Source organism: Vidua macroura, chromosome 1 (assembly GCF_024509145.1).
Source record: "Vidua macroura isolate BioBank_ID:100142 chromosome 1, ASM2450914v1, whole genome shotgun sequence".
Taxonomy (NCBI): domain Eukaryota; kingdom Metazoa; phylum Chordata; class Aves; order Passeriformes; family Viduidae; genus Vidua; species Vidua macroura.
In genome coordinates this window covers 32,801,603-32,814,365 of record NC_071571.1, presented here as the reverse complement: position 1 = coordinate 32,814,365, position 12,763 = coordinate 32,801,603, and positions in this window count along the sequence as shown.

Sequence of the window (12,763 nt, the reverse complement as noted above, 5' to 3'; positions counted from 1 at the left end):
TGGGAGCAGCCTGATGCTCCTAGGGCAGTGAGAACAGCAGGTGAGGAGGAGGAAGCCCCCCAGAGCATCCTCCAACGGCAATGACTGCTGCCATGGCAACAGCAGCTATGTGCTAGAGGAGGAGACAGGCACCAGCTGTGGCTGGGTGATTGGTTTTTTCCCTTATTTTCAGCAGAACTGCTCCGTACTGTGTGGCTAGGTTTGAAGGACAAAAGGGCAGATGCCCCTCTGCCAGCAGTGCCACCCCAGGAGCTCTTCCTACAGACTGCAGGTACCTGTACACCACTCTGAGCACAGGGCACTCACAGTCCCTATTAGACCCTGAGCTTCCTTGCACTATTTTCACTCATTTAATAAAATTCCTCCTTGCTTTCTGTAGATGTGAGATAAAAAGAATCACTAAAGTGCCCCAGAGCTGTAATCTGCAGACTACAGGCACAGTATGCTCTCAGCTGCACCAGTGCAGAACCCTGTAGCTTCGTCCCTACTCCAGATTTAGTTCCTTATAACCAAACCATTCTGCCCTGGAGATTCCTAGATCAAACTCTGCCCCTGGCATGACACCTCTGATCCCAGCTGTGATCACCTAAGGAGTTCAGTGTGCAAGTCTAAACCAGGCTTCATCCATTCTCAAAGACACCTGCAGAAGGTGAATTATCCACAGATAAGGAGATGACTCATATTCTGGAAATGCAAGCCCTTAGCATCAGATAGGATAAATTGCCCTCTGAGGGCAACAGAGAGACACTACTCAACCAAATTAAAGTGCAATATTCACAGCCTAATGTCTGATGAAGTGACTTTCATCTGCAAAGTAATGATGCCTACAGACCTACTGAGTCTCATTCATCTCACACAATTTGCTCGCATTTCTTGCTCCCTGCAGTTGAGTCAATGGCTTACATATTCAGGGCTGTGCTACAGCCTCTTGTCTGCTTGGGGACCCCATACCAGACACAGCTAAATACAGCCCTGCCTCCTTGTTGCAAGATGCTAGCTTCAAAATATGTGTTTCTCCCAGACAGAAATTATCTGAGCAATGCCATTAGAAATTGTACCTATAGGGCACATTCTGAACTCCAGTTATGGTGTGATTGCCCAGAGAGTTCACTGAAACTCAAATAACCCATTTCAGTTCATTTACCAATTATCATGCAAGGATGAGTAAGAAACAATTCGCTGTTTAAAATCAGCACATGAAATCAAGACAACTTTCATCTTTATGAGTTTCATTTGATTTTCCTGTACTCCAGATGAACTCCCACCCCCAAACCAGAAGTCATAAGTGATTAATATATATATATTTTACTGAAAGCCACCAAGGGCACTAAATTAAATCTGCAGTGCTCTCCCTCTCTCTACCACACACATAAATGGCCTGGAAGCCTGTGCAAGACTTCCTATTGGAGTGAGATTGCCAGTCAGCCTAAGAGCTATTAGTGCTGGTTAGAGAGTTGCAGAATGATTTAGCAGAATTTTAAATGATTGTTGCAGCAGCATGCTCCACACTGGAGACTGGACACTGTTCTTGGAAATGCATTTGGAAAAAGGTTATGATTTTAAAGTCATCTGGCACATCTCTTGGTGTTTCACATTTCTTTAAGGATCCTACTCAGGCACACACACATTATCTTTTCATGATTTACCATCAGACTTTTGTGTTTTAAATGCCAAAATCATGTGTTTAAATGCCAAAATCAAATGCTGTTAATTTCAACCCTTCCTGTTGTCTATCTATGCCAGTAGCTCCTGTGAATGGTTTCAGAAGGGTCACAGGACTACCAACATACCAAGACCCTTTCCAACAATGTTGTGCATTGTTGTGCATCATGCAAATCACATTGACTTGCAGCCTACATCTACCAAAAGTGCACACTTACTAAAAATCTATTAGACAAGTAAACCATGAAATCCTCCAGGTCTCTCAGCACTAGCCTTTCTGATAAAAGGAAAGCATATAAAATCACATAGATTTTTCTGTTCACATAGACAGCTTTTAAAGGATTATTCTCATCAGCCCAGTAGAAATTATAAGTATTGTCAGCATAGAAACTGCAGCTGCATTTGGGTCTTGAACCTTGAAATTCCTATTTTTTCCCACTGAAAAACAGGTGGTGTAAGAATTTGAGGGTCAGGGAGGGAGGATGTGAGAAAAGGGACAGATGGTCATCTTTTAGATGTCTGTACAGAATAAAAACCATCTTTAAATGGAATTGGACATTTGTAGTTTCCTGTCCAAAATGGCAGATTGACCTAAAGGCTATGAGAGATTAGGATTTTGCCCAATCCTACCAACTTCAATCATCATCTTGACAAGAACTTTACCATATCTAGTAACTTAGGTTAAGAAAAAACTTTCTTTCTTTTGAATGATGAAAGAACCACCTGTTTTGGTGGTTCTTATTGGTTCTTATTGGTTTTGGCCTTCTTATTTTCCAGAATGAATGGTAACCTCCACTTAGATTGTCTTGCAGCTTGTGCTAGACAAAGCACTGCTAAAGGTTTTCTCTCCCTAAACTTCAGTTTGGACAAATGTGAATCTGGGAATAAACAACAAAAGGGAAATATCAGAGTCACACGGAAGACTTATGATTTGCCTGCAGGAACCTAGGCAGAGATGAAAGAGAGCCTGTATACTAAAGAAAGATATTTTTGTTCTCATTTGCCCTTGTGAGAGAATTTATATAGAACACTCACATATCTATCTTGGTGCTTCCTTGCCTGTTTTTAGGACTAAACAAATATCCAGGACTTGAAACCATAAGCTCTATTGAGCAAGAATTAAAATGTCTCAAACATATAGAAAGGCTGATGTTGATTCCTCAGACTCCATAAGCCTTAGACACTTGGTAAGGGCAAGTGGCTTTACTTGGAGTTCCTCCATGTAAATTCTGCCAGACAGTAAGATCTTATGCCACAAAACGTATGATTATTGAGGTTGTCACTCTGATGGAAATGGGTGTGTTTTCAGATGTCTGGTGGGGTTATTCTGTCCAACATTTGCTTTTGTACCATTCCAACTCCTTTCAGAACATGCCACTGTCAAATGGTGAGGTCCATTTCATGGTCCTCTGCTGGTCCTTCTGGTGCTAGCCCATCCTCAAAATACCTTCCATTCCTCCCTCCTGTTGTCACACACCTCTGTCTCATTTGTCTACTTTGTCTTTCAGTGCTGAGGTTGCCCTTGCCTGCATGTAATCCATCAGGGATGATCAAACACTGGCAGAAGAATGATATTGGTAGATTTGTTATGGGAAGAATAAGACCAGTTTTTCAAATCTGTTTTTCCCCCTAGCTTTATACAAAGCCCACAGGACTTGGACTGGCAGATGGTTTCCTCCTTTTCAGCATGAAAAACCATTCACCATTCACCAAAAGTTAGTCACCAAAAGAAATGAGCTGGGGGAGCATTTTCCTTGTGACGTCCAGCCTCAGAAGGATGCTATGAGGTGTTACAACATCAGTATGAAGTTCTTGATAAAAGCCATATAAAAGACATTGTAAGCTGGAGCATTGCAGTCAACTGAAAGACTTCCAAGGGCTTTGGACCTTAGAAAGCACTAAGCGTGGGAATACGTAATTTCCCAACAAATCCCCAGTCTCTGAAAGGCATGGGTTTTTTTGTGGGAGGGAAAATTTGGAGAGTATTATGATGAGCAGTGAGCAGTGATGTTATCTAAAGCTTCCCTGTGCGGAATCTTCAGATATCATCTGAATCATCTTTCACAGACAGCAGGGTTGCACAAGAGCTTCCCCTTACCACGTCATGCACCAAGCATAGTCAGTCTCCTCAGAGACTTTTTCAAGAGCAAAGAAGTTCCCTGCATCCCAAAATCAAATTTCTGCCCTTTACTTCAAATGCACCAAAGGCCCTGATACTGGTCAGAATCATTCAAGTTCAATCCAAAAACTCCATAAATTCTGCATGTTTTTCTTCTCCCATTTTGGTTTCTAGTCTGGTTTGGGACTGATGTCTGGCACCCTGCCCTGATCCAGAGGAAGGTGCAAGCTTCCCTGGTCCAGCACTGGTGCACACCTGCTGACCCACAACAAAAAACAGGCCAGGTGCCCCAGGGTTTTTCACAGTTCATACTGTGTCTCAAGGCTGGCCTTGGCTTAGCTCCAACTTCACTTTTTCTGGCTTGGCCAAGTAATTTCCTCATTCTCCTTGTTATTCTCTCCTCCTTTCCTTGATACCATGCCACAAAGTTCTTTGTCTCAAGGCCAAAGGCAACTACACAGACTCTTCTGATCCCTGACAGAAGGAATGTAAAAGCCATCCCAGGGATCTGTCTGACATTAGTCAGAAGACTTACTTGCTAGAGCACACAAACATGGTTTTAGAGGGGCTGATGTAAATAGAACCTCACATATTTTAATCTCATGCATTAGTGAGAGTTTTGTTTTACATTCCTGGGACTGTAGAGATGTGCCAACTTTAGGTGGGCCTGACCTAACAGTCAAAAAGAGGAAACAAAGTGCAACTAATTTATTTTCAAGAGGTAAGGATCAAATCTCCATAATTAAATTAACTGATGGTTGGGAACAGGGCATAAACAGCGCTGCCGTGTCTTAAAGGAGAGGATGTATTCTCTTGTGTGCCTGCTATGGCCTATGAACAAACTTTGTTTATATTTAACATTTTCTGAGTTAGGTTGCCTCAAATTTCAGAGGAAACAGCAAGTCCTGGTCCAGGGCTCAAGATCCAGCAGGAAGATGGATAGATGGATGGATGGATGGATGGATGGATGGATGGATGGATGGATGGATGGATGAAAAAATGTAAAGAGAGGTCCATAACACAGAATACTGGGGGGGGGGGGGGGGGGGGAGGAGGGGGGCAAGGAAATAAAAAAAAGTCACAAGAACAAACCTCCAAGTTCAGAAGAACTGATTTTGTAATCAGCTATACAGAGACCAATTTCTGTCTCTCTATGCAATTGTGTTTATATATGTATATATACACACATATATAGATGCCAGACCATAAAAAGCTGTAGAAAAAGTACTGATTCTGTTTCAACTGGTGCAGACTATGTATCTTTCAACTAGAGACTGGATTCCACTTCTGTGAAACACATAGGTACCATTTCAGTGTGTCTTTGCTAGCTCCCTTTCTCTCTGCTTTTATTGCCAAGCACAACATCATATGGTATAGAATATCCCTTTGGTCAGTTGGGGTCTGTTGTCCCAGCTGTGTCCCCTCTCAGCTCCTTGTGCCCCCCATCCTACTCTCTGGTGGGCTGCTGTGAGAAGCAGCAAGGGCCTTGATGCTGTGCAGGCACTGCTCAGCAGCAGCTAAATGACTTGGACACAGGACCGAAAGGGATACTCAGCAAGTTCACAGAGGATACAAAACAGCAAGGAGCTGTTCACTCCTCCAAGGCAGAGCCACCTCGACAAATGAAAGGCCTGGGCAATCACCAACAGCATGAAGTACAACAAGGGAAAGTGCCGGATTCTGCACCTGGGATGGGCAACCCTGGATGCTGGAAAGGGGAAGATGGAGAGCAGTGCTGTGGAAAGGGATCTGAGGGTCCTGGTCGATGGCAAGCTGAAAATGAGTTAACAGTGCCCTGGCAGCCAGGAGGGCCAAGCGTGTCTTGGGGAGCATCAGGCACAGCATCACCAGCCAGGCAAGGGAGGGGATTGTCCCATTCTGCTCTGCACTGGGTTGTTCTCACCTTGAATACTGTGTCCAGGTTTTGGCACCACAATATAAGAAAACTATTAGAGTGTCCAAAGGACAACTCTGAAGATGGTGAAGGGCCTCAATGGGAAGCCATATGAGGAGGAACTGACGTCACTCTGTCTTTTCAGCCTGGAGGAGACTGAGGGGAGACCTCAATGAAGTTACAACTTCCTCATGAGGGGAAGAGGAGGTGCAGCACTGATCTCTTCTCTGTGGTGACTTCTTCACCCAGAGGGTGATTGGGTGGTTGGGCACTGGAACAGGCTCCCACACAGAAGTGGTCACAGCACTAAACCTGTCAGAGTTCAAGAAATGTTTGAACAATACTCTCAGGCACATGGTGTGACTCTTGGGGATGGTGCTGTGTGGGGCCAAGAGTTGGACTTGATGATCCTTGTGGGTCCCTTCCAGCTCACCTTATTCTGTGATTGTGTGATTCTGTAAAACATCCCTGTGTTGTTAACACTTTTTTTAAAACTATAAATACAAATCATAGTGCCATACAAGCTACTGCGAATAAAATTTACTGTATCCCATCCAAAACGAGCAGACCATGGCTCCAGAGCTAATAGAGTTTGTTTGTTTGGGTTGGGGTTTTTTTTTTTGAGGGGTAGGTATAACTGTTCTTTACTGAGCCTTTTTCCTCCAGGCATACTTTCATTTAGCTTTTGTGAAACTCTTCTTGATCCTCATGTTTCTGTAGTCATCCAGCAATAGAAAACTGAGGAAATGTTATGTGTGAGAAAAACGAAACAGTGGGAGTTTACCTAACCACTGCTCTTGAAAGTTTAAGTCAACTGTTGAAACTTTTTTCCAGTCTGGCACTATTATCATCAGCTTCTACCTCCAACTTGTTAATATTGCATGGAACTCCTTGTCTTGCTGTTTGACAGATACCAGCCAGGTCTGGTTCAAGCACATAAGGTAGGAGGGAGGAAAGGACCAAACACAAATTCCTAGCAGTAACTTTACACCCCTCCTGAATCCCAGTGGGAAGCAGAGTCTGTGCTTCACTGCCCACCAAAGGAAGAGGGTTGTCAAGGTGAAGCCAGGTACCACCACTGTCTCTTTCAAGGGCTAGGAGAGGAAAGAGGCACACTACTGTATTTTTCTAGAGACAGTTTCAAGAAGATACAATTAATGGACTTACCATCTTCCACTTTCCCACTGAGCTACACATTCCCCAGCAGAGCTGATGGAAAATCCTGAGGGGATACAGAGGGTTTCAGGTTGAAAAATATTTGAACAGGTATAAAATCTCTGAACTAATCAACTTGCAAAAAACGTTTGTTTTTCAGATCCTGGTCTCTTATCTCAGAAGAGTCCTTCTGAAAACCTCTTTCCTACTTTACACAACCTGCTGCAAATATAAATTTTATTTATTTATTTTTACCAGAGTACTATCAACTACAAGGCTGAAGTTTAGCTATCAGATTATTTTTATGGACAATGTAGTAGAGCTGTCAACAAGAACAGGTGTGTGTGTGTGGGAGGCATCTAATGGCATCTAATGCAAGAAATATTTAGTTTCTTTCCCCTGAGTAAAGCTAAAATCTCCTTAATACTTCTCAGGCAGCACTGTTCAGAAGAAACTATGTGCATACCAAACAGAGCAGAAGGCTTCAAAGGGTTGATCAGAGAGTGACGCAGCCACAGTAACTGCTGCCTACTTTTGTCTCACGCACACACGCACAAATTCACAATGGAGCTGGGAAGGGTATCTGAAAAACTGTTGCTGCTGCTGCTGCTAATTTCATTAGCTAAAACACATCTCCCTTGGAAAAAAAAATACAGAATAGAAATGTCTTTTGCTGACATTGTCATTCCCTGCTGCCCAGTAATTTGTCACCATGGAAACATCTTCCATGGTCCAAACTATGCAAAGGAGAGGTATTTTAGAATCTCAGAAGTCTGAGGAAACAAGCAAGTAACTAACCTAAAACTTCCTGTAGTTTCTCTTTTCACTTTGCTAATTTTTTGGTTTTTCTCTCTAGGGTACAAGCATACGTATTTTAGAAGAAAGCAGTATGTATCTTAGATATGAAGCTTAAAAATTTGCTTAACATGCTGTCCCTACTGTGCCATGTTTCTCCCTCTTCCCTGCCAGAGAGGGATGTGTAGATAACTCCTTATTTGTAAATCTAAAAAGCACTTGTTTCTCCAGGGACACTGCATTTTTTCTTCTCATATTATGCATTAATGTTAGAAAGACACTGCCACAAGCATATAAATGGTGTATTTACATCAACAAAGCTTGTCTTCTGCCCAGTGTGTAGGCAGTCAGCTGGAGATGGGACAAACATGCCTCCTCCTTCCTGGGGGACTCCTTCCTCCAGAGTCCTGGGGGACTCTGGCGCCACTGACAAGAGTCTGACCACCCTGCCTGCTTGGGGATAGATGCGCACTGAGGTGGCACCATGCTGGCCCCCTAAGTCCCATAGAGACGTGCCTTTCATTTGCACAATATATGACTTACGTAGGACTGGATAATTCCTTTCATAATTCCCCTATAGCAACTGCTGCAAAATTAAGGTGAAAATAATCTGTCCTCCTGGGGTCTTTTATCATAAGGGTTATGGCAACCTGCAGACTTTGGAAGAACATCAAGGTGCATGTGAAAAGACATTCTTGTTTCCAGGACTCCAAACAGCTACAAACTTGGGAAGATGTATCCTCCTTATAATCCATACTACCTCCTGAGACAGAGGGAATGAAGAAAGAAAACATTTGCATTTATGAGTACATCTAGACAAAGCAACTTGTTATTTGCCAGTTATCCTATGTGCCATGTACAGGAACTCAACATCACACCCAAGGATCATGACCTTCACAAACAATGCATGTAAGAGACATCTTGAACATTTAATTTGGAAGAATTTTTATTCCCTGGTAAAAGAGATGGTGAAGCTCAGGACACTGACAGTCAACCAGCTGGCTGACTGCAAACAGCATTTGCATTTCTACCTACAGTCCAGCTCCAGAAAGCAATGGAGGTGTGAGGTCTGAGCTGCCAAGGGAGCACTGGTATGAAGAGAAAGCAGGAAACCAGCTTTAAAATGAAAGTGAAAAGGTTGATTTGAGACCTAGAGGGGTCCTCAGCTCAAATGCCTTTGCCTATTTTTCCCTGTGGAAACAATAGAGGTTTGTGTCTATGCTGTGCATTGAAAATATCATCTTACCTGGATGACCTCAGATCCAAACTTGAGATTTTCTTTCCTTCAGTGGAGCAGCTCCTGGTATCACCAGTGCCATAGAGAGGAAGACTGATTTCTGCAGAACTACCCCTTTTTAGTTTTGATTTCTCTTCAGCCAAAGAAGTATCTTTAACACTAAAAAGTGAATATGAATCTGTTTCACTACTGCAGCCTTCTCCTGAGCAGCACAGGGACAATATGTGATTTCTTTCATTTTTTTAGCAGTTTATTATTTCTCCTTGGGACTGCAAGAACTTCTCTTAAACCTCACACATGGACACACAGACACCTCTCTTCCCTAGCAAAATTGTTTTTCCACAAGTTTCCAGTGCTTGTCCCTCACAGCTGAGGGCCACTTGCCTGCCTGAGATACAGCCCAACCCATGTTTCTGCAAATAAGCCAGAGAAAAGCAGGCACAGGCTTTGGGGGAGTTGGTATGTGGAGTTTGGGTTCATGCTGACCTTTAGCATTTCTGAGTTTCTGTCTTCCCGAATTTCTTTGGGCTTTTTAAACGATTTTTTTCTTTCTCTGTCATCTCTCTGACATCATACACTCTCCATTAATTCCTCTCTTTGTCTTCTTTCCACAGATACATATCTCTAGCCGGTTTTTTTTTTTTTTTTTAATTGTGCTGGTCTTCCTCTCTTGCTTTAGCAGTATAATTTCTCCTCATGTCAAGTGACTTGCATTTTCATCCACCTTATTTTTCCTAGACTTGAGACTCTGCTCATACCAATGTATAACTGTGTAACTATCCCTCAGCTTTAGTTGAGTACTCTTGATTTATTCACTGCAAGAAAATCACTTGTCTACACTGGTCCCTCCAGTACTAAGCTTCAGCTATCACTTTTCTTCTCATGCCCATTGACATAACTATAGCACATGTCCTAATAATACTTTTCCAACTGTTAACAATCACTTTTTTTTTCCCAAATACCAAGGGTAGATGAAAGTTCCCCTTCAGAAACTTTTTTCAAAAAACATTTCCCAATATGCTTCCTTTATTTAGGGTGCATAAATCCAAATAAGTAATGGGATCCTAGGGCACTGGCAGTTGAAAAACATAGAAAAGGCACAAAGTTTATGTAGAGTGGTGTATTTTTGCACTGCCTTTCACTTTGGGGGAAAAAAAAAGTCTGACTTGTAAAAACATCCCCTTCCCTCCTACACATTGCAAATATAAAAATGGAATTTTTTACCATATGATTTCTTACTGATTTGACCTGGAAAGTCAAAGGTGGTACTGGTCAAATGCAGCTATGCTGGCTGAACTTTAGCAAAAAGGTGGTGCAGCTTTCAATTTCGCAGTATTCAGTTTTTCAAAAAAATCTTGGTCCCTCACTTCCAGGAACATTAAAATTCATTGAGTTTAACTATTTTTTTATTAAAAATGAAAAAATTACACAAGTTTAGCTTGTGATTAGGAAGTACTTGTTTATTTATAGACCCATTTGTTGCCTAAAAGCATTTCTTTTACATAATTGCTTCTTCAGACTGTTTGCTTATGTCGATCAGAAAACATATTTTGGAAGATTAGGTCATTTGTACTTGTGCAAATCTGAGCAATAATTCAAATAAAGCAAGGTCAGTTTAAATGAAAACCATATCTAGCACAGGGATAAACCCATTAAATTAAAATCACTGAACATAAGACTCTGTTGATCATGTACTTACAGTGGAAAATATCAAATGAAGACACTTTCTATTTACTAATTTATGTCAATGCCACAAAGGTGGAATGAAATTCTGTTTAAAGTGTAAAGGTGGTTAATACATATCAGAAGGTCAAATAGGAATTGATTTCTAGTTGGCAGTAAGTTAATTCTATTTCTATCAGTCATTGCAAATAGCTAATACTTGATTTTTAAAGAAACCCAAAGCTCCAAGAGGGGTAAACAACCGTGAAAGCCAACTAAAGATGCTAGGTTGATCTCACTGTTATACTTTAAGAATCTGAAGCAGAACAATTTCATTAATAGCATCTATTACTGGGTTTTTGAAACAAGGTGATAATTCTGTCCATAATATTGGAGTTTCCATTGTTCATGACAAAAGCATAATTCCAGATGTATTTGTCAGGCCTAAAAACTTTACGTGGGTGCATAACTTCACACTTGAGAGTAGTTCTACTGAATGCAAACCTGTAGTTCTCTTGTGCCCACAAAGTGAAACTGGATTTTTATTTCTAATAGTCAGAATTTCTTGACAATCATTACACTGAATGAGTGATTTTCAGGTTATTTGCAAAATATTTAAGTTTAAATTTTAGATAGCTAAATTGCACAGTACTGTCTGTGTTCCTCCCATGGATGACTGAAATGGGAACTTATTCCATGGAATTACATCCATTCTCTGTGTTTCAGGAAAATATAGAACTGTATATACTTCAGCTACTCAAAGCTTTGCTGAATGAGGCCCCGGTGAATAGAGGGGAGCTGCACAATGGTCATTTTGAAAAACATTCACCTCTGCTGAAACTGGAATATATAAGATTTTTTCAATATGCACAGAAGTGTTCTGGAGCAGCTGAAGGCACTGACCAACAGGAAACCCAGGAATGAGAACAAACAGAACTGGGGACCAGCTGTATAAAGAACTTCTAATGAGGCTTTCTTCTCCTTGAAACCTTCGTGTGTGATGTAGGGACATCACAGTTGGTAGGCTTGTCATAAATCCTGGGGCAATTCCCTGAGATATGAGTTCCTCAGTCTCTTGGGTAATGGAAAGGAACAAAGAGAAATGAGGCCACAGATCACATTTCTGCTTCTAAGTTGCTTGTAAGCATATTTTTGTGTGCATTTACATGTACATAGAAATGCATATGTATATAGAAAAAAAAATGTAGCCTGTGCCCGAATGGAGGATCCCTGTTGGTACTACAGCCACAGGACATAAAATTCCTGTCCTGATAGGAAGCATATTGTCAAAATTGAGTTGGCCCATTTTTTATCCTCTTTTCCACACTCTCCGTGCTTGGAAAACACTTCCTGATGTTTTGCACTGCAGGCTGGTGAACCCCCTCATGATGCAGTCAATTGACCACACGTACGTCGCAGCACCTCTCCACCCATTCTGACGGGCTGCATATGTACCCTCCCAATTCACCATGCATGTCATTTTCTTTGTGATGTGCTGATTGTCTTTTCACACAAACAGTCCTTCTACCTCTCCTGAGGCCCAGTAAAACCTCACATTACTTAGGAGATGGTAGGACTTCCAATGCCAAGAGATATTTTGTCCACAGAGAGGCTGGGGGTTTTCTACACTTGGTTTATCAAGAAGGGTTAAGTCATAATTTGTAAACAAAACAGAGTCTAAATAAATTTCTGGGATGCATTCTAATTCAAGTGTCCCCTAAAATGTATCACTTAAAGTTAGCATTAGAAGAAAATTCTATTAAGAGGGCATGAGGTAAACTCATTTAGTTGCTCAAATTGTATAATGCAATGAATTAATATGGTAATGCATCTTCAGAGACCAGAAGTAGATAATAGAGGTGAGCAGAGGTTTTCTAGCTTGGCTTCAGAAAGGCAAAAGTAATTTATCATTCTGTTTCAGTTTTGGAGGGTAGCATTTCTCATTTCTTCTGACTCTCCCTCTGAAATTCTCTTAGTTTCATTTTTTAAACATCCAGTTTCTGAGATTTTGTGGATTTTTTTTTGTTTTATTTCAGACAGAGCTCTGGTTGAATTTAGCCATACATAGTTTCCCTGGGAGATGCAGCAAGCACCAGACACTTTTAGTTTCAACCTTGTGCTTACAGGCTTTAAGGGGCTGCAGCAACCTAGGACTTGCCTCTCAGACATTCAGCTCACTTCTCTAGCTCGTATAAGCAAGGTATGGAAAGGATAAAATTATACATTTTCCTTTTTTTGG